The sequence below is a fragment of the Physeter macrocephalus genome, chromosome 8 (genome assembly GCF_002837175.3).
Source record: "Physeter macrocephalus isolate SW-GA chromosome 8, ASM283717v5, whole genome shotgun sequence".
Taxonomy (NCBI): Eukaryota; Metazoa; Chordata; class Mammalia; order Artiodactyla; family Physeteridae; genus Physeter; species Physeter macrocephalus.
The window spans coordinates 48,772,337-48,793,016 of NC_041221.1; positions in this window are offsets into that span (position 1 = coordinate 48,772,337).

The following is a 20,680-nucleotide window of genomic DNA, read 5'->3' on the forward strand; positions in this document are numbered from 1 at the left end:
CAGAGATTAAAGAAACAAAGCAAGTTCTGACCTCTCCAAATGTATCAGAGAAACCCCAGACCAGCTTCTGATGGGAGAATATTCTTCAGCTTCTAGGACTTCCCTTTGGATTCTCATCCCTGCCCAGACATGTACTTGGTCTATTCCTAGTGGCTGAGGCAGAGACAATTCCAATCTCTATTTCTCATCAGTCAGCAACTATAGAAATAAATGCCTGGGACATGCTTGACCCTGGGCTTTGGTAAAAGGAAAGATCAAAATGAGCCTTAAAGGTGGGCCAATTTTAATGGGAAGACTTACCTTAGACTCACAGTGTTTGAGAAAGAAAATAACCTTAAACGTCAGTGAATTCAAGCTCTTCATTTTACAGGAAAGGAAACAGGGTAAGTGATCTGTCCAAAGTCACACAGCTACTTAGTGGCAGAACCAGAATCTGGGTCTCCTGTTTGCTCGTCCATTGGGTCCACTGTCCTGTGCTACCTGACCTGTGAGATATCAGCTTCTACAGCATCTTCCTTTTAAAAACAGTCATGACAATAGATAATGCTATGGATTGCCTTCTCTGCTAGGAGCTCATAATAAACCATGAAGAAGTTCTTGTTATCCCCATTTTATAGAAAAAGAAACCAAGGCATGGGGCAGTTCAGTAATTCACCCAAGGCCCATAGCTGGTGAATGGCAGACCCCACCCCCCCCATTCAAACTCAGATCTTGATTCTGGAACCACGGTCTTAGCCACAACCCCTGGGACCACAGCCTTAACTTTGCCAGTAGGCTGCGGTCCTCTCCCACATTCTTGTTCTTAGAAATATTCACCCAGAGGCAGCCTGTGCTAACGCCTCAGACCAATGAAAGGTCTTGTCTACTTCCCCCGATCTCTCTCTCTCTCTCTCTCTCTCTTTCTCTCCCTCTCTCTCTCTCTCTCTCTCTCCCTCTCTCTCTCGTTAACACAGGATTCCAGTAGTAGAAAGAAAACATGACTTAAAGGCACAGTAAGGCTAGAACAAGCTTCAAAGCAATCGCTTGCACTTAGCCTTCGCGCCACTAGGTGGCAGTGTGACTGCTCGATGAGGCCGCCATAACTTTCAAGGGTGTAGAATTTCCCCCAAAACCACCTTTACTGAACTTCGAGCCCAGGAAAGGGGCCTCTGGATTCCCGCAGGAGCTGGGAAACATTTAAAGTGCACTGGTAGTTAAATAAATGGATGGAAATAACATGCAGGCAGCATGGATTTGAACTTTTAAAATAATTTCCCAAGAGAAATGGAGTCCTTCCCAGACATTTCTGTTTGAAACAGAAGGCTAACTTCTCCAGGGTGTCCCATGAATACACCGCGATTCCTTTGACATTCATGATCAACTTTAATGGAGCATTTTTACAGATGTGGTTTTGTTGGAAGAAACAATCTCGTCCTCCTGTCCCTCATTTATCATTAATTTCTTGGAGCATCAGAATCTGAAGTTTGTGCCCCATCTTGTACATGCACATGTTTTGATCAACATAAAATCTCCCCCGACAGTTTCTCAGCATGGACAGAAAAGCACAGCCATGATTTTGCCTTGTGTTTATAAACCCATCTATTTTTCTACACAGAATAATCCCTAATGCCAAAATATTTAAAGTGGCAAATATTAATGATCTCTTATTATATATTAGTACACAATAAGTATATATAATTTTATACTCACAACAACCCTGTGAGGTAAGTACTATTATTATCCTCTTTTTTTTTTTTTTTTTTTTTTGCGGTACGCGGGTCTCTCACTGTTGTGGGCTCTCCCGTTGCGGAGCACAGGCTCCGGATGCGCAGGCTCAGCGGCCGTGGCTCACGGGCCCAGCCGCTCCGCGGCATGTGGGATCTTCCCGGACCGGGGCACAAACCCGTGTCCCCTGCATCGGCAGGCGGACTCTCAACCACTGCACCACCAGGGAAGCCCTATCCTCATTTTTTGGGGGGAGACAACTGAGGCACAGAGAGGTTAAGTGGCTGGCCCAAAGTCACACAGCTGGTAGGAGACAGAATAAGAGGCCTATGCTCTTCTTGTAATCACCTCATTGTAAGTTTAGTTAAAAGGGGGGAGGGGCGGGGAAAGGCCCTGTGATTCTTTTCATGAGAGGTAGCAATTCATACAAGTGGGCCAAAATCTCCAACTATATTTTAGAGGTACCGGTTGCTCTGAAAAGATTTCCTCGGATGACTTGTAGCACTTTGTCTTCATTTGTCCCACTTTGCCAGGATTCCTTCTGAGAAGGCAGGGTTGATGGCAGCAGAGCCCCCTTTCCCTAGTCTGTGTAGGAATTCCACATGAATCCCCACTTCCTGCCAGCTCCTTAAGCTTTGGGGGAAAGTGAGATTTGTTCCTCTTCATCAAAAGGTAAGCACAGGCTTGTCAGTAGCCAAGATGAAATCAATCGTCTGTGCCCAATTAGGACCATGGCTCTGGTTTTGTTGCAAGACTTCATTTAATACCAGCAGCACCAGAGGTTGGAACAGGCATGTGTGACAGGCCCTATCCAGTTATGAAACAGCAAGTGACAGACACATTTTTATCTGCTTATCACCCTTCTGGCTACAATGAGGCTGGGTTGTGGAGTCTGATGTCCACCTCTTCTGCTATTTGCCAACAGAACATGCTTTTCTGTCAATGATTCCAGCCAGCACAATCTGTGCTGCCAGAATTTGGAGGCGGTACCTTTTCCTGCAGTAAAAAAAATATCACACATTGGTTTGAAAAAGGAAACCTGGATAGAGCTGTTACCTGAACTCCTGAAGAATGAAGTGGGAGGGTGGTCTCATTGAGTAGGTCTTCCTGGGGCCAGGGGCCGGGCTCACTCACTTTTGGCTGTGGTGTCTGCTCGTCATGTAGAATCCAAGCCCGGTGGCACTTTCTGAGCCCTGGCCTGGAGATGTCCAGGGGAATGGTTGAGTGATCCACTCTTCCCCGCTCCCCGCCCCACCAGGCTGACTTCGACAAGAAAAGTTCTATTGTGCCCTCAGGATATTGAGTAAGAAGGAGGAGAAAGAGGGGAACTAAAAAGAGTCTGTTCAGCCTGAAATGCTTCTTCTGACAGTCCGACCAAGCATGTGATATTTAAAAGAGCAAAACCAAGTCAAGGCTCTTCTGATGCCACCATGGCTGTCAAAGGGAAGAACCTGGAAGGCCTTTGGTTCTGTAATCTGCTTGCACACCCGGGGTTGTCCTCCTGCCGTGGAGGTCAAGGACGGGGGGCTGTGACTAGGGATGTCCACTCCAACATGTGGAATGTTTGGGACCCAACTGCATCTCTAGTTGGGAGGTGAAGTGGGCTGCTTGACTGCAGGAACTGAAGGGGATTGCAGCGGGTGGAAAGCCCAGTGGATTCACTCTTGCCTGTGCTTGGTTAGACTTTTCTTCAAACTCTGGAGAAAATGGAGTATTCAAATGACAATCCATGTTAAGAGACTGCCATTGGCACAAAATGGGATTTTTAGGAAATTGTGGCTATTAAATTAACCTCCTCTATTTCCCTTCTATTCATTCATTCATTCATTCATTTATTCATTCATTCATCAGTCATCCACATTAAGCACCTACTGTATATGCCAGCACTGTGCTAGCCAGAAAGGTGAATGAGACAAGGCTCTTCCCCTGAGTGGTTTATAGTCTTGTAGAGGTTATGCCAGGAATGGCCACTTTCCTTCTTACATAATTTTCCTTTCTTCCATAGGGTTGACAAACTTTGACTTGTGTGCCCGATCTGGCCTATGGCCTGTTTTGCAGAGCCTCAAGGTAAGAATGGGTTTCCCATTTTTAAAAAGTTGTAAGAAAAACAAAGAAGAAGAAGAGCAACAATACATGACAAGGACTATCTACGACCCCAAATATTTACTATTTGGCCCTTTGCAGAAAGTTTGCCAACGCCTGTTCTATAGTAAGATAATTCTTGCTTTTTAGCCAGGCGTACAACTACAACTACATTTTCTACCCCTCTTGACACTAGCTGTGGCCATATGACTAAGTTTTGGACCATGGGATCAAGGCGGAAGAGATCTGAAGAGCTTCTTCGTAGTGCTTTTAAGCTGGGCGCACCATGCTTTTCTCTGCCAGAATGCTGTGCGGGCCTGAGCCATTCAGATTTATTGATGACTAGGGCTTATTAATACCCTAGTGATGGGAGAGCCAGAGATGGAAGGAGGCTGGGCCCTGGCACCAGAGAGCAACTCTACCATCCCTGGATTTACTGGATGGTTATGAGGGAGAGAAAGAGAAAGAAGAAAAATGTTAACTTTTTTTTTTTTCAATCTCTAATTTTTTCTTTTATTGGAGTATAATTGCTTTACAATGTTGTGTTAGTTTCTGCTGTACAACAAGGTGAATCAGCTATATGTATACATATATCCCCTGCCCCCTGACCTCTCTCGCACATCACCCTCCCTATCCCACCCCTCTAGGTGGACACAGAGCACCGAGCTGAGCTCCCTGTGCTACACAGCAGGTTCCCACTAGCTAGCTATTTTACACACGGTAGTGTATATATGTCCATCCTAATCTCCCAATTCTTCCCACTCTTCCCTTGCCCCCACCAAGTCCACAAGTCCATTCTCTATGTCTGCATCTCTATTTCTGCAAATCGGTTCACCTGTACCGAAAAATGTTAACTTTAAAAAATCAGTCTTATGTTTCTGCTCCCACACCAACCTGCCCCTGATGTCAAAATCAAAACAAAATCCCAGAACCCAGAATGTGCCCTGTCTTCATGGAATGCACCTCCTTTCTTTTCTTTCCCCTGGTTAACTCCTGCTTGTGTCCCAAAGCCCAGTGTAGATTTATCACCGACTTCTGACCTCAGTCCCTAAAGCCTGGGGAAGGTGGCCTGCCTTCCTTTGGCTTCTGTGCTGTCTTTTAGTTGTTGGAATCTGTCTCTCTCTAGACCTTGAGCTCTGTAAGGGTGGACTGCATCTTTTTGGTCTTTGATTCCTAGCTTCTAGTACGGTGCCTGGCACACAGAAAGTACTTTATAAACATTGTGGGATTGAATTAATTTATTAGAGGCCAAGGATGGCTTCCTGGTTTGTGGGGCAGTTGATTTTTTTATGCATTTATCCCAGGTAAAGGTGAGTCTAGCAATTTCTACCTCTGAGGTGTAGACATAAATTTTGCTTTCCAAAATGGGGAGAAGAAATATACACATTTAGAAAGATTAGGGCTTCCCTGGTGGCGCAGTGGTTGAGGGTCCGCCTGCCGATGCAGGGGACACGGGTTCGTGCCCCGGTCCGGGAAGATCCCACATGCCGCGGAGCGGCTGGGCCCGTGAGCCATGGCCGCTGAGCCTGCGCTTCCGGAGCCTGTGCTCCGCAATGGGAGAGGCCACAACGGTGAGAGGCCCGCGTACCACAAACAAACAAACAAACAAACAAAAAAAGAAAGATTGTATTTTAAAAATGGAATATTTTATTGGGTTTGGATGGTAACTCTGTTTGTTGATAGTTCTGAATAGGTTTGAAGATGTAATAAAAACAAGTAAAAAGCCATGAAGACAGTTTAGTAACATGATGATATGTTCCTGAAATAAATGGAAGTATAGACATTTTCCCAAATCTATCTTATCTTGAGCTAATCTTATAATTATGGAATAATAAACGCTCAATTTTTTCCTATTTTTATAAATCCTTCTAAAGGAAAATTTGTGCAATAATCTGTTATTATTGATAACAATTATATAATAATGAAGATAAAAATTCCATTGGGTTCTCCCCTTTCCTCTCTATGTTATATAGCTTATAATCAATAAGTGCAAAAGCAAAAACACTGTTTTTGGTGTAAACCTCTTTTACCATATGCTCTGGATATATGTAACCAATTTTCTGAACCAACAAATTAATATAAGACTTTCAAGACATGATATAGCAGTAATAATTTTCCCATTATTTAGAGGAAAGAATACAAGATAGGAGGGGCATATTTTTTTTCACATATAATCCTTCTTGAAGTGGTGTTAACAGAAGGTAGAGTTGGAAAGAATTACTGGTACTATTTTTTTTTTTAAAGGAACCAATAATGTAATATGGGGTTAGTATCTGAATATCTACTTTTCATTATTTTTGTAGTTACTCCCTAAAGCTTTTCATAAATTACAAGGAACCCTGAGCAATAAAATAAAAATAAAATAAAATAATTCAAAGTTTTCTTAAATCAGATGTTAGATCTTATATTACATATGCTACAGAATCATAGCTAACACCTCAGTGCTTCTGGGTATTTTATTAAATGTTTCCCCCAGCAAAAGCAATTCTAAGCAGATGATGAAGGTCTCAGTGAATAGCTCATTCTTCGTGCACCTGAGTGCCAGGCTTTTTCTTCCCCATCTTGAGCAATTCTATTGTGCCACACAAGGAAATAAAATACTATAGGAGGAAAATTAGTGACTTGGGGGGTTATGGATGAGGATGGAGGAAGTCAGCTTACTCAACTCACGACTACTAGTAGCAATACCTATTTAGGATATCAGAATTTTGGTCTTTATAATCCAGGCAAATTCTTCTACTATCCCTATCTCATCCCATCCTCACCTCTACCCCAGGCTGAGGACCTTACCCTATCTCTATCTGGTAATTACTACCTATAGCACTGGCCTGTTTATACCTATGGCCCGTGAACAAGCTTACTTTTCTGATTCTAAATGAAAATACTGCGTGTATTATTGTTCTTACACTTTAGCAATTATGACGTTTACTTTCCCTCAGTTAAAAAAAATGATAAAGTTCATCTTCTAGTTCTGATGGGAGTGACACAAAGCCGATGGCCAATCCAAGCACCGCTCAAGGAGAGGTGATCTGCTTCCGGGGGCTACGACCGCTCCGCTGTGCCGTTTAGAGCCTCTAGCGACTTATTCCGAAAACAAATCCTGAATGCGTTTGAGAGTGAAAATGATTTGGCCTGAAGTTAGGCTTTCGCACAATCCTGATGGCTTCCTTTCCTAGGGGCATCTGGGTGTAGTGTGAAGACACACGGGGCGGGCTTCGACCTTCTGCTTGCTCAGCACGCGAACGCCTTGGGCAGGAGAGCCCGAGCCCCGCACCGCTCCAGACTATGGAGCACAAGATGAAGCACAGATGAAGCCACGCCCTTCCGACAGTTCGCCCTTGCCCTGCTCCATATGCCTGAGTGCCGGGAATTCTGTCTCTAAGCCAATGACGTCCTGATCACAGGTCATCGAAGGTGCGTGTTCCTGGAATGAGTCCACTGCCTGCCGTCAGAAACACCCTACTGCCAGACACACTGGCGATTAGGATGAGAATGGATCACGAAGGAGGCAAGCCAAGAAACAGGTTCTGTTATTTTCTTTGACTTTAACGGCTACTCGCACACCCCCGCAAAACTCCTGCTCGCCAATCAGAGGAATAAACACAACCTGCCAGATGCAGGTCCAGCTCCAGGTTAATGTGTGAAGAAAGAGTGGCTTTTCTTTACTTTACTCTCCTCTTTCTCCCTCTGACCCCAGCTTTCTTCTCTAACCTCCCTTTTCTTCTTGCTTCTCAGGAAAGCAGAAAACTAACTGATCAATGTCAAAGATTTTTTTCCAACTCTCAGCATCTAAGATTCTAAAAATGCATTCAAAATAGGAAAAGGTAGAAGGGACTTGAACAACTTCCAGGGGTTCTGCCACATGGGGTTCTATCAGCCGACAGAACCTTTTGAAAGAGGCCAGCGATCTCTGAGTAGTGGGTATGCAAGACCCGCACTTACATCCCACCTTCTCATTCTTGAGTCTCTCCTTTCCTGAGTTTTGTCATGCAGAAAAGTGGTCATTCAAGAGTTTTCATTGTGTAAGGCTAGCAAAAACAAAAATATTTGAGCATGTGCCCCTAATATCTGGGTATTTATTATGATATCTATCTATCTATCATCTATCTATCCATCCATATATCTTACTTTGGGAATATACTTTACCCATTACAAAATGTAAACAGGGCTTCCCTGGTGGCACAGTGGTTGAGAATCTGCCTGCCGATGCAGGGGACACGGGTTCGTGCCCCGGTCCGGGAAGACCCCACATGCCGCGGAGCGGCTGGGCCCGTGAGCCATGGCCGCTGAGCCTGTGCGTCTGGAGCCTGTGCTCCACAACGGGAGAGGCCACAACAGTGAGAGGCCCGCGTACCACAAAAAAAAAAAAAAAAAAAAAGTAAACACAAAAATAGAAAAGATGAGATTTTTTAAAAAATCTGGTATTTCTAACAATTTCTCTTCATGCTCAACAAACTGACTTAAACCCTCCTTTGGAGGGTCCTCCACTTTGGAGGCCACTAGAGAAAGGAGTGGAGAGAGGAAATTGTAGCACTAGGAGTCAGCAAAGGGCACAGCGACATCAACAAAACCAGGGCCCCCTAGTGGTTGGTTCCAGCCATTCATGGGTTAACCACTTGCTTTCCTTAGCAGGCAATCCAACCACACCCTCTGTCTGATCCAAAGGCTGGCTCCTCACCCCGTTCTGCCCCAGTGCATGGCCTCTCCTGGGTCTCTCCTGGGTCTGAGGCTCTCACTACTGCTCTCCTAACCAGGTAGCCACCTAAGGAACGATGTCACTTAAATGTCCAGCAGGCACCGCAATCACCTACTCACATGGGACCGAAACCCGAGCCCAGAATCAGCTTTAGCCTCCCTCCTCCATCTCCCAGGCTCACACCTCTGCTGCCCATCCTGGCGCTTCCCTGTCTCAAGAGCTTGCCCTCCTGCCCCACTGCACTGCCTCCATCACTTGCTGCCTCTGTAGCTGCAGTGGCCTCTTACAGCATTGCTCTGCCTCTGATCCTTCCTTCTCAGGCCTGTCAAACATGGTCTTCCTATGCTCGACTGGATCATGGCTGCTTAAAGCCCTTCAGTGGCTCTCCAACCCTTCCAAAAAAAAAAAAAAAATTAAAACCCCTCACCATGGATGAGACTCTCCTCCCATTCTTGGCATACCTCCAGGTGGCAGAGCTTCTCTCATTTCCATACAGTTCCCCACCCTTCATCTGGTTAACTCAGCATTCATCTTCAAACTCCACTCATGCTTAAAGCCCTTCAGTGGCTCTCCACCCCTCCCAAAAAAAAAAAAAAATTAAAACCCCTCACCATGGATGAGACTCTCCTCCCATTCTTGGCATACCTCCAGGTGGCAGAGCTTCTCTCATTTCCATACAGTTCCCCACCCTTCATCTGGTTAACTCAGCATTCATCTTCAAACTCCACTCAGAGATCACCTCCCCACCCCCGCCCCAAAGCCTTCTCTGACCTTCCCTCTGGGCGTCCAGAGAACTTATTGCCTCAGTGATAACGTTTTATGTTTTGGTTCTACTAGAATTTGCCAGGGGTAGGGCCCCATCCTTAATTTATCTGTGTGTCTTTAGAATAGTTGTCCTCAAACTTTAGTGTTCAGAAGAATAGCTGGAGGTGTTTTAAAAATAAGTGCGATTCCAGATTGAGCAGGTTTGGGGTGGAGGCCAGCCACTGGCATTTGTAACTAGATCCCTCTCCCAAGTGACTCTCATCCAATTCCTCCTCAGAGTTCAGCCAGGTATCAGTGCTATGACCTTCAATTAATAGCAGGGAGAGAAGGAATTCTCTTTCTCTTTCTCTCATCTTTCCGTCCTTGATAAGTGAATGCACTAATATGGGCTGAGACAGACCATATTGACTCTGCTTTTGGAAGTGGAACCTTTGACGGACTACGCTTGGGTGCAGAGATGTACCCCACAGTGTGAAGCTGGCCTGGGGAACTGCTTTCTTTGCCTATGTGTGGGTGCATATACCCCTCCACACACACACTCATTCATATAAATCATATTCATTACCGACAATTAAAAATAGTTTTGAAAAATAAAAGAGGGTAGAAGAACTCTTCTAGATTAAAAGATACCAAAGAGACACAGCAATGAAATACAATATGTAAATCTTGATTGGATCCTGGTTTGAACAAAAAATAATTATAAAATAATGTTGGGACAATTGGAGGAATTTTTATACGGGCAATTCAATGATAAAGAAATTGTTGCTTTTCTTAGGTGTGATAATGGCATTATGGTTAAAATGGAAAAGGCCTTATTCTTAGGAGATGCATGCTTAAATTTTTACAGATGAATTGTCATGATTTGCACAACTTACTTTCAGATGGTTCAGGAAATTATTTATACATATACATAAAATATGGCAAAATGTTAGCAGTTGGGTGAATCTAGCTGAAGGGAATACAGTTGTTTGCCGTGCTATTGTTTAAGCTTTTCTGTAGATTGAAAACTTTAAATATTAAAAAAATGGGGGAATGTAAAAACTAGAGTGATTTCACATAATTATTTAGATTTGTGGCTTTCATTGAAAAGTCCAATTTCCCGATAAAACAATTGGCTGGAGTTTCCGGGACCCTCCATAATTTGCTGTGACTACTTAGCTCCTTAGTCACCTACCTGGCCAGAGGAGGCATTTGATTCGCAGCCCATGAGATGAAGGTCAAGAGCCCTTGAAATTCTCCTCCTGGACTCTCTTTATAGGATTGTGTCTCTTGAATCCAAAAAGACTGATCTAAAGCGTCTTTTGTTGGGCAAGTCCTTCCACCTTAAGGAGGCCAAGTGGGAACCAGGGCACCAGGCTTGGGCTCACACCATGTAGGCTGCATCTGTTCTTGCCACACACAGAGCCTAGAGCATCTCTCCAAGATCAGAGACCGGATCAGGATATGAGGTGAAAGACCCAGTCAGCAGCTATGGGTGACTCTTAACTGGAACAGTCATCATGTCCATCTTCTGGGGTTTGGGATCCTGGCTACACAAGTCAGGATGAACAGCACTGACCTTGGCTAGTAGGTAAAGAAGTAACCCTAAGAGAATCACAGTGAAATCATGTTAGAGCCTATCTTTGGGAAGGCCTGAGGAGGAATGGTGACTGATTTCAACTTACTATATACAGTTTATTCTTTTCATATTAAAAAAGACTTCAAGCAAATATGACAAAATTCTTGGTCGTGGATCCATTGGTGTTTGTTACATACTTTTTTTGTGCTTTTTTCTCTTATTTTAAAAATTTCTCAATAACAAACAAACCAAAATATTGCTTCTACCTCCCACAAGTGTTCCATGCCCTGGATATGCAAACTTGGGAAATGTCCCCTACAGAAATGTGCTGTCAGTCTCTTTCCAGAACTGAAGGAAGCAGAAGTAGAATCATAAGCTCTAATTTTCCTGAAGACAAAGAACCACAGATTTTAATTTTAAATCACCAGGTCAATGTTTTTTGATACTGTATTTCCCCTTAATTTCCCAGCAGTTAAAGGAAGAGGTTAGCAAAGGAAAATGCAAGCAAAAATGTGGGAGATCTTTCTTATATATGATGTAATTTCCCTTTTCTTTGTTCTGACTCTGGAAACTAATAAAGTAAGATCCCTCACTTATGATGTAAGCTACCCTCTATTTTGATTTTGGAAGCTAATAAAATTTTAAAACACAGTTCTTCTACTACAATTGCATGACTTTAGCTAAACATAGCCTTTTCTCACTATAAAATTAGGCAGGTTCTTCTGGCCCATTCTAATTCTCAGCAATGCATGAAAATAAAGCAGGATAGTAAAGGGGGTTTGTCTAGTGGTAACATCATGCAGAGGGTCTCATCTTTCTGTGGGACAGGGTGTGGCTGCCACACAAGACTGGGGTCAGTCCTGATTGAACATCCCACCTCATGGGCTGGGGTGGGGCTTGGGCTGATGGAAAGAATCTGGGGCTTGGGATCCCAGGCGTGGTGAGCTGCGTCTTTTAGAGAACAGGGACTGGTACTCTTTTACTAATGGAAGGACTTAAAACACCAGTAGGACTATGGGCCTTGTTGGGATGGGCCTGAGTTTATACTATCCCCATGGAGACAGCTGGCTGTGTGCACATGATGCTAAGATGATTTGTCCTGCAGGCTCTGCTGTGTGAAAGGAGAAAACCCAAGGAGAAACCAGTCATCGCCCAGAACCAAATGCAAGGACGGCAGAAACTAATAACTCTCCTGAGACATATCAGTTTATAGGCAATCTCAGCAGAATTAGTTGGAACCCTAAACTTCTTTAAGTCTGATCAAGAGGGGTGAGTTTGGGACATATTCTTGGAGATTCACTTTTGATATTTATGTTTGCCATTGCTTAGGGATGTAAGTTGGCCTGCTCTGTAAAACTGAAAATTATGACTACCTTTTATTGAGGGATTAACATGTTCTAGGCAAGGCACACAGGACTTTATATATATTATCTAAGTTAGTCCTCGTATGATTATTATGCCCGTTTTTTAGATAAGGGCACTCGGGTTTAGAAAAATAAAGTGAGTGACCTAAGGGGCTGAAGAGGTCTGCAAACTGAAATTTGTGTGATGGTCCAAATCCACTTTCTTAAATACACTCAGTGGCTCTCAAATCTCGTTTCACAACAAGAATAATCTAGGGTACTTTTAGCAAATGCTGATGGCCAGGCCCATGTGGCCCAAGTAAATTTTATTATTTGGGTGAGGTGCCTGGACATCTATTTTCTTTAAAGCTCCCAGATAATTCTAACGTTCAGTCAGGATCAGGAATCTCTGACTTATCTTGCACAGCTTCCAGTATAATCGAAACTGTCCTATAGTGTGGTAGGCAAAATAATGCTCCGCCTACCAAGATGTCTACATTTGAATCCCTGGAACTGTAGATATATTACTCTACATGGCAAAGGGGAATTTGCAGGAAAGTGATCTTGAGATGGGGAGATTATCTTGGATTATCCAGGTGGATCCAATGTACTATATGGGTCTTATACAGGGAATAGGGAGGCAGGTGTGCCAATGTCATAGTGATGCAGTCTGAGAAAGACTCTATCAGCCCTTACTGGCTTTGAAGGTGGAAGAAAGACATGAGCCAATAAATGCAGCAGTCTCTAGAAGCTGGAAGAGGCAAGGGAACAGATCCTCCCTTTGGGCCTCCAGAAGAAACACAGCCCTGCCCACACCCTGATTTTGACTCAGTGAGACCCATTTTAGAGTTTTGCTCTATGAAACTGTGAGATCATAAGTTTGTGTTGTTTTAAGCCACTAAATGTGACCTTTTGCTTATACTGGAAGTGGTATAGTTATGTGTCAGACAATTTTACATTTGCTGATGGCTGTCCATCAAACCATCCATACACCTACCTACCCATTCATCCACCCGTCTATCCATCAATTCAGGAAACATTTACTGAAAACCTACTAATAGTGTGAGGCAGGGATTGTCATCTCCATTTCACAGATGGGTAAAACAGGCACAGAGAAATCAACACCTGAGGCAGGACTTGACTCCCAGTCTTTGGATCCCTGAGTGCACTGCTCTTTCTCTGTAGTATGTTTTCTCTAGAATTTCTGATTATTAGAATCAGGCCCTGTGAGTAAGCATTCAAATATGGCCATAGCTGACCAATAGAAGAAATATTTTGGTGCATGTAGATTTCTGTAGCATTCTTCAAGTCATAAAGTTGGTGAAGTGAGTTTGCCTTTCATTGCTGTAAGGCTGGCTCTGGAGTAGTCATGCCTAGATCAGTGTTTGGTGTCTTCTCTGACCTCTACAGCATGGGACACCTAGCAATGATGAGGTCATATTTTGGCCTCTCTCTGAGATTGGTTCCTATAGCAGCATAGAACCCAAGATCTGAGCTTGGGCTATAGCTGATTTCAAAAATTTTAAAAGCTGTAGAAGACTTTCTTTTAAATGAAATTTGTGTTAATCAAAGATATAAGTTAGGACTTCCCTGGTGGCGCAGTGGTTAAGAATCAGCCTGCCAACTCAGGGGACATGGGTTTGATGCCTGGTCCGGGAAGATCCCACGTGCCACGAAGCAACTAAACCAGTGCTCCACAAATGCTGAGCCTGTGCTCTAGAGCCCACGAGCCACAACTACTGAAGCCCCCATGCCTAGAGCCTGTGCTCGGCAACAAGAGAAGCCACTGCAATGAGAAGCCAGTGAACAGCAATGAAGAGTAGCCCCTGCTTGCTGCAACTAGAGAAAGCCCGCGTGCAACAATGAAGAACCAAAGCAGCCAAAAAAAAAACAAAAAAAAAAAAGATATAAGTTAAAATCACTCCAGTAGAGGCAGAGATGTCAAAACTCATTTCTCCTACCCCAACCCACTGATGTGTCTTCCTGGAATTCCCAGGACTCCTCAGAGCAATTTGAAATTACTGGGCTATAGTATTAGTGGAGAGTGGGACGTCTGGTTGCCCTAGGCTAGCCACACTAAGAATGGAGCATAACCTTGTACAAATATCTTTTCATTTTAACAGGAAAATATACTCATTTTATATCATGATATTGATTGATATTGATTAGGAGAAGGGGGAAGATAAATATGAGGAGGAGTAAGAGCTATTAATCAAGAAATATTTTCTTAGGGAGAGAGTGTGATGAAATAGAAAAAGGTGTTTAGCTCAGTGCCAAACAACTCTAGCCGCCAGCCCCATCTTCTGTTACTCTTGGATTGCTGTGTTATCTTAGACTAGTCCCTTCATCATTTTGAGCCTCAAGTTCAAGGATTAAATTAGATGATTTATGCAAAAGCATTTGGCACAGTGCTTGGCACATGGCAGGTATGGAATAAATGTTGCATCTGTACTGAGTACTTTTCAGGCTACAAGGCATTTTATAATCAAAGATGAATAAGAGAAAATCTCTGCTGTCAAGAAACTTAAGGCTATTTGGAAAAACAACATATTTTTGGAAAATTCATAGTATAATGATTGTTACAGGGCAATATACTTCAAGCACCAAATAAAAAGTCCAGACATGAGAAATTATGCACTTGAAGTGATCCTGAAATGCTACTTGAAGCATGGCCAGGGTTTGCTGGGATGAGAGACAAGGAGAACAGTGTAAACAATGGGAGAAAGGGTTTTAATAAGGAGGATCTCAGAGGCTACATAATTCTGGGGGGTGAATGGACAAACAGATAAGGATTTCTCTTCACTGAGTGGGGAACTGATAGAGGGAAGTCTCTGTTCCCACAGAGTCAGCAATTCCTACATGCACCCTGTCCACCTGGGTGCCGGTCATTAGACCACATTGCCATCAATGTGGTCTTTGAAGGGGTGTAAAGGAAGGTTGGATCACCCAAGTAATAATAGATTTTTAAATAGGTGATGAGACTTGAAAAGTGAATGTAAGCAGGATACAAGCCAGAAGAGAAGCTACAAGACACAGAGAAGTACATCATCAAATATTTTGGCTTAGTTCTGAGCCCTTGGGAAATGGATCAGTGTAGAGCAATTAGGAGTGGTAAACTTTTTCTGAGCCAAAGATAAGATTGGCTGAAAAAAGGAGAGTGAAAGACATCTATTTGAGAATATGCACACACGCACAAACACACACATGCACATGAATACCAATGCCCTTCAATAGTCAGTTTTTATTAAAATGAATATTGCATTCTTGTATAAAAAGGATCAATTTAATATAAACATTCCTGGTATCATTAGCCCGTATTACTAACAATACATCATGTGAAGCTAAACAAACTAATAAGCCATTAGGAAAATAGTCAGGGCTGATTTGGGCACCAGTCTACCCATTCCCTTTGCAATAACCCACAGGTGCAGCAGGTCTCAGAAGTAGCATCAGTGCGCTGTGATCACCCGTCCAACCTCAGCCCAGGTTGCCTACAGACCTGACCATGTTCTCAAATTAAAACTGAATTGTCATTACCTACTGTCTAGTGCAGGGAACTCTACTCAATACTCTGTAAAGACCTATATGGGAAAAGAATCTAAAAAAGAGTGGATATATGTATGTGTATAACTGATTCACTTTGTTGTACACCTGAAACTAACACGACATTGTAAGTCAACTGTACTCCAATAAAAATTAATTTAAAAATACTGAATTGTCCTTGAAAACCATTGTAAGTGTGACATTTTAGAGTAAATATTTTATGAAACAACACAATTTGTATGCAACTGGAAAGAGTTGGCAAATATTTGGCTGGCAAATGAATGGCTTGGTTTATGAGAAGAGAGTGAAGTAAGACTTAGACGCAGCCTTCAAAGACCTACGTGTAATTAGTTGATTGGATAAATAACAATGGTCAGCATTTTTAGCAGAGTCTTCTGGTCAAGTTTAGAAACAGGGTTCCATTTGCTTTTTCCCTTCCTCAGTTAATCACTGTTTGGGAGCCTATTTATTTCATATTTATACTCATCATATTCTAGTACAGTGGTTCTCAAACTCTTTGGTTTCAAAACCACATAGACTGCTTAAAAATATTCATTGCAGCACTATTACAATAGCCAAGACATGGAATCAACCTAAATGTCCATCAACATATGAATGGATAAAGTAGATGTGGTACATATATACAATGGAATGCCACTCAGCCATAAAAAAGAATGAAATAATGCCATTTGCAGCAATATGGATGGACCTAGAGATTATCATACTAAGTGAAGTAAGCCAGACAGAGAAAGACAAATGTCATATGATATTGCTTATATGTGGAATCTAAAATATATATATATATGTATACAAATGAACTTATTTACAAAACAGAAATAGACCGACAGATATAGAAAACAAACTTATGGTTACTGAAGGGGAAAGGGGCGGGGAGGGATAAATTAGGAGTTTGGGATTAATAGATAGACAGTACTTACTATATATAAAATAGATAACAAACAAGGACCTACTGCATAGCACAGGGAACTATACTCAATATTTTGTAATAAGCTATAAGGGAAAAGAATCTGAAAAAGATATATATATATATATATATATATATATGTGAATCACTTTGCTGTACACCTGAAACTAACACAACATTGCAAATTAACTATACTTCAATAAAAAAATAAATTGGAGGACCCTAAATAGTTTTTGTTAAGGTGGGTAATAGCTGACAAAATTTTCATTTATTTATTAATTCATTTAAAATAACGATAATAAATTATTACATTTATGTAATAATTTTTAATGAAAATATACTTTTTTATGAAAAATATATTTTCCAAAACAAAACATTTAGTGAGAGGCATAGCACTGTTCTACATTTTTATAAATGTCTTCAATGTACGGGGTAATAGAAAACAGCTGTATTCTCATATTTGGTCTACATTCAATCTGTGGTGACATATTGTTTTAGTTGAAATATATGAAGATATGGCCTCATGCAGATATGTAGTTGGAAAAGGGAAAACTAACTTAATAGCCTTTTCAGATAATTTGGGGGTCTCTGGAAAATTCCACTGCACATTCATGAGAGAATGAGAATGAAAAAGGCAAATAACATCTTAGTATCATTATGTAGGTAGCTCTGACCTTGTGGATTCTTTGAAAGGGAGTTGGTGATTCCCAGGGGGTGTTCAGACCATACTTTGAGAAGCCCTGATCTAGCCTTTCTCTAGCTTTATACGGGCCAGATGTATTTCCTGGGGACATGGGGTTTCCTGTTATCTGTGGATGATTCTTTAAGTAAACTAAGTGTGCACTCCAAATGCATGATATTCAGGCTTCCAGGCTTGTTTCTAGGTATTCTAACAGAATCTTCCACCTAGTTCCATTATAATGGTCCCATGACCACAGCACACGTATGTCAGATAGTCTGATTTTGCATGAAACTATGAGGAATCTGAAAAAAGGTCATTCATGGAGGTTGTTTTGTTTTTAATTTTGTTTATGTTTTATTGTTAATATGATTGACTTGAAAGACTTAACTCCAGGCAAGGAGACACATTTGTTAATCTTAGTTAATTTATCTATTTAAAAATACTTATTGGTAAACAAACAAACAAAACTTATTTGTTATCTCCTATGGGGCCATGTCCTAGGTAATGGGATTAAAAAACTGAATCAAACAGCCCTGTTGTGCCGAAGCTCACAATCTTTGAAATATGAACAAGTAATCACAAAACCATACAGTTCTTAAACACAAATGCAATAATCAATTTAAATTCCATGGAAGAAAAGAGGTCAATTGGCTCGTGAAGCAATGGAATTGCTTTCCTGTTTGTATTACAACTAGGAATGGAGGTAAGAAGTGATGACTGTCAGAAAGCTTGAAATGAAGAGGGAATTATGGATAACACCCTAAGGAACAGCTTTTCCTTTCCCAGTCAGCGCTGGATCTTAAAAATATTTTTCTTGAAAAATGAACAAAGGTGACATTTTTACCCTTTGGGCTTAGAAGCGGGTCACTGCACATTTCGAAAATAAATAACTCCTGGCTGATTTGATGCAGATGTCATTCACAGCTGTCCAAGCAGGGGCAGAGGGGGTGTCAACAATTTGCCACAAATTTACATTTAGAATTTGGCAGAATTCATGAAATGTAGATTACTTGTGTATAGAATAGCTTGCTTCTCTATATGCTGCTTAAATATTTCCTTTTTTTAAAATTGTGATGTCAGACAACTGAGTATCTAGTTTATGTATAGGAGCTGCCATCTTTATCCTACACAACTTGTTAAACATTTCTGAGCACTTATTAGGCACCAGATATTACACTGAGTGAATAAAACGTGAACAAAACCCTAACTTAGCTACTCATTTACCAGAATTTGTAGCTAATATATCATCAGCTGCTATGAATCACATCAAACATACATATTTTTCAACAAAACTTAGAGGAGTGCTGTCCAATAGGATTTTTTGTAATGTAGAAATGTTCTATATCTGTGCTGTCCTATGTGTAGCCATTAACCATTTTCCACTACTGAGCACTTGAGATGTGGCTAGTGCAACTGAGGAACTGAATTTTAAATTTTATTTACTTTTAAAAAAATTTAATTTAATTTAATTTAATTTTTTAAAACATCTTTATTGGAGTATAATTGCTTTACAATAGTGTGTTACTTTCTGCTTTATAGCAAAGTGAATCAGCTACATGTATACATATATCCCCATATCCCCTCCCTCTTGCGTCTCCCTCCCACCCTCTGTATCCCACCCCTCTAGGTGGTCACAAAGCACTGGGCTGATCTCCCTGTCCTATATGACTGCTTCCCACTAGCTATCTATTTTACATTTGGTAGTATATATAAGTCCATGACACTCTCTCACTTCATCCCAGCTTACTCTTCACCCTCCCCGTGTCCTCAAGTCCATTCTCCACATCTGCGTCTTTATTCCTGTCCTGCCCCAGGTTCTTCATAACCATTTAATTTTTTTCTTTAGATTCCATATATATATGTTACCATACAGTATTTGTTTTTCTCTTTCTGACTTACTTCACTCTGTATGACAGACTCTAGGTCCATCCACCTCACTACAAATAACTCAATTTCGTTTCTTTTTATGGCTGAGTAATATTCCACTGTATATATGTGCCATATCGTCTTTATTCATTCATCTGTCGATGGACACTTAGGTTGCTTCCATGTCCTGGCTATTGTAAATAGAGCTGCAATGAACATTGTGGTACATGACTCTTTTTGAATTATGGTTTTTTCAGGGTATATGCCCAGTAGTGGGACTGCTGAGTTGTATGGTAGTTCTATTTTTAGTTTTTTAAGGAACCTCCTTACTGTTCTCCATAGTGGCTGTATCAATTTACATTCCCACCAACAGTGCGAGAAGGTTCCCTTTTCTCCACACCCTCTCCAGCATTTACTCTTTGTAGACTTTTTTATGATGGCCATTCTGACTGGTGTGAGGTGATACCTCATTGTAGTTTTGATTTGCATTTCTCTAATGATTAGTGATATTGAGCATTCTTTCATGTGTTTTTGGCAATCTGTATATCTTCTTTGGGGAAATGTCTGTTTAGGTCTTCTGCCCATTTTTGGATTGGGTTATTTGATTTTTTGATATTGAGCTGCATGAGCTGCTTTTAAATTTTGGAGATTAGTCCTTTGTCAGTTGCTTCATTTGCAAATACTTTCTCCCATTCTGAGGGTTGTCTTTTCATCTTGTTTATGGTTTCCTTTGCTGTGCAAAAGCTTTTAAGTTTCATTAGGTCCCATTTGTTTATTTTTGTTTTTATTTCCATTTCTCTAGGAGGTGGGTCAAAAAGGATCTTGCTGTGATTTATGTCATACAGTGTTCTGCCTATGTTTTACTCTAAGAGTTTGATAGTGTCTGGCCTTACATTTAGGTCTTTAATCCATTTTGAGTTTATTTTTGTGTATGGTGTTAGGGAGTGTTCTAATTTCATTCTTTTACATGTACCTGTCCAGTTTTCCCAGCACCACTTATTGAGAAGGCTGTCTTTTCTCCACCTGTATATTCTTGCCTCCTTTATGAAAAATAAGGTGACCATATGTGTGTGGGTTTATCTCTGGGCTTTCTATCCTGTTCCATTTATCTATATTTCTCTTTTGGGGCCAGCACCATACTGTCTTGATTACTGTATCTTTGTAGTATAGCCTGAAGTCCAGGAGCCTGATTCCTCCAGTTCTGTTTTTTTTTCTCAAGATTGCTTTGGATATTTGGGGTCTTTTGTGTTTCCATACAAATTGTGAAATTTTTTGTTCTAGTTGTGTGAAAAATGCCATTGATAGTTTGATAGGGATTGCATTGAATCTGTAGATTGCTTTGGGTAGTAGAGTCATTTTCACAATGTTGATTCTTCCAATCCAATAACATGGTATATCTCTCCATCTGTTGGTGTCATCTTTAATTTCTTTCATCAGTGTCTTAGTTTTCTGCATACAGGTCTTTTGTCTCCTTAGCTAGGTTTATTCCTAGGTATTTTATTCTTTTTGTTGCAAT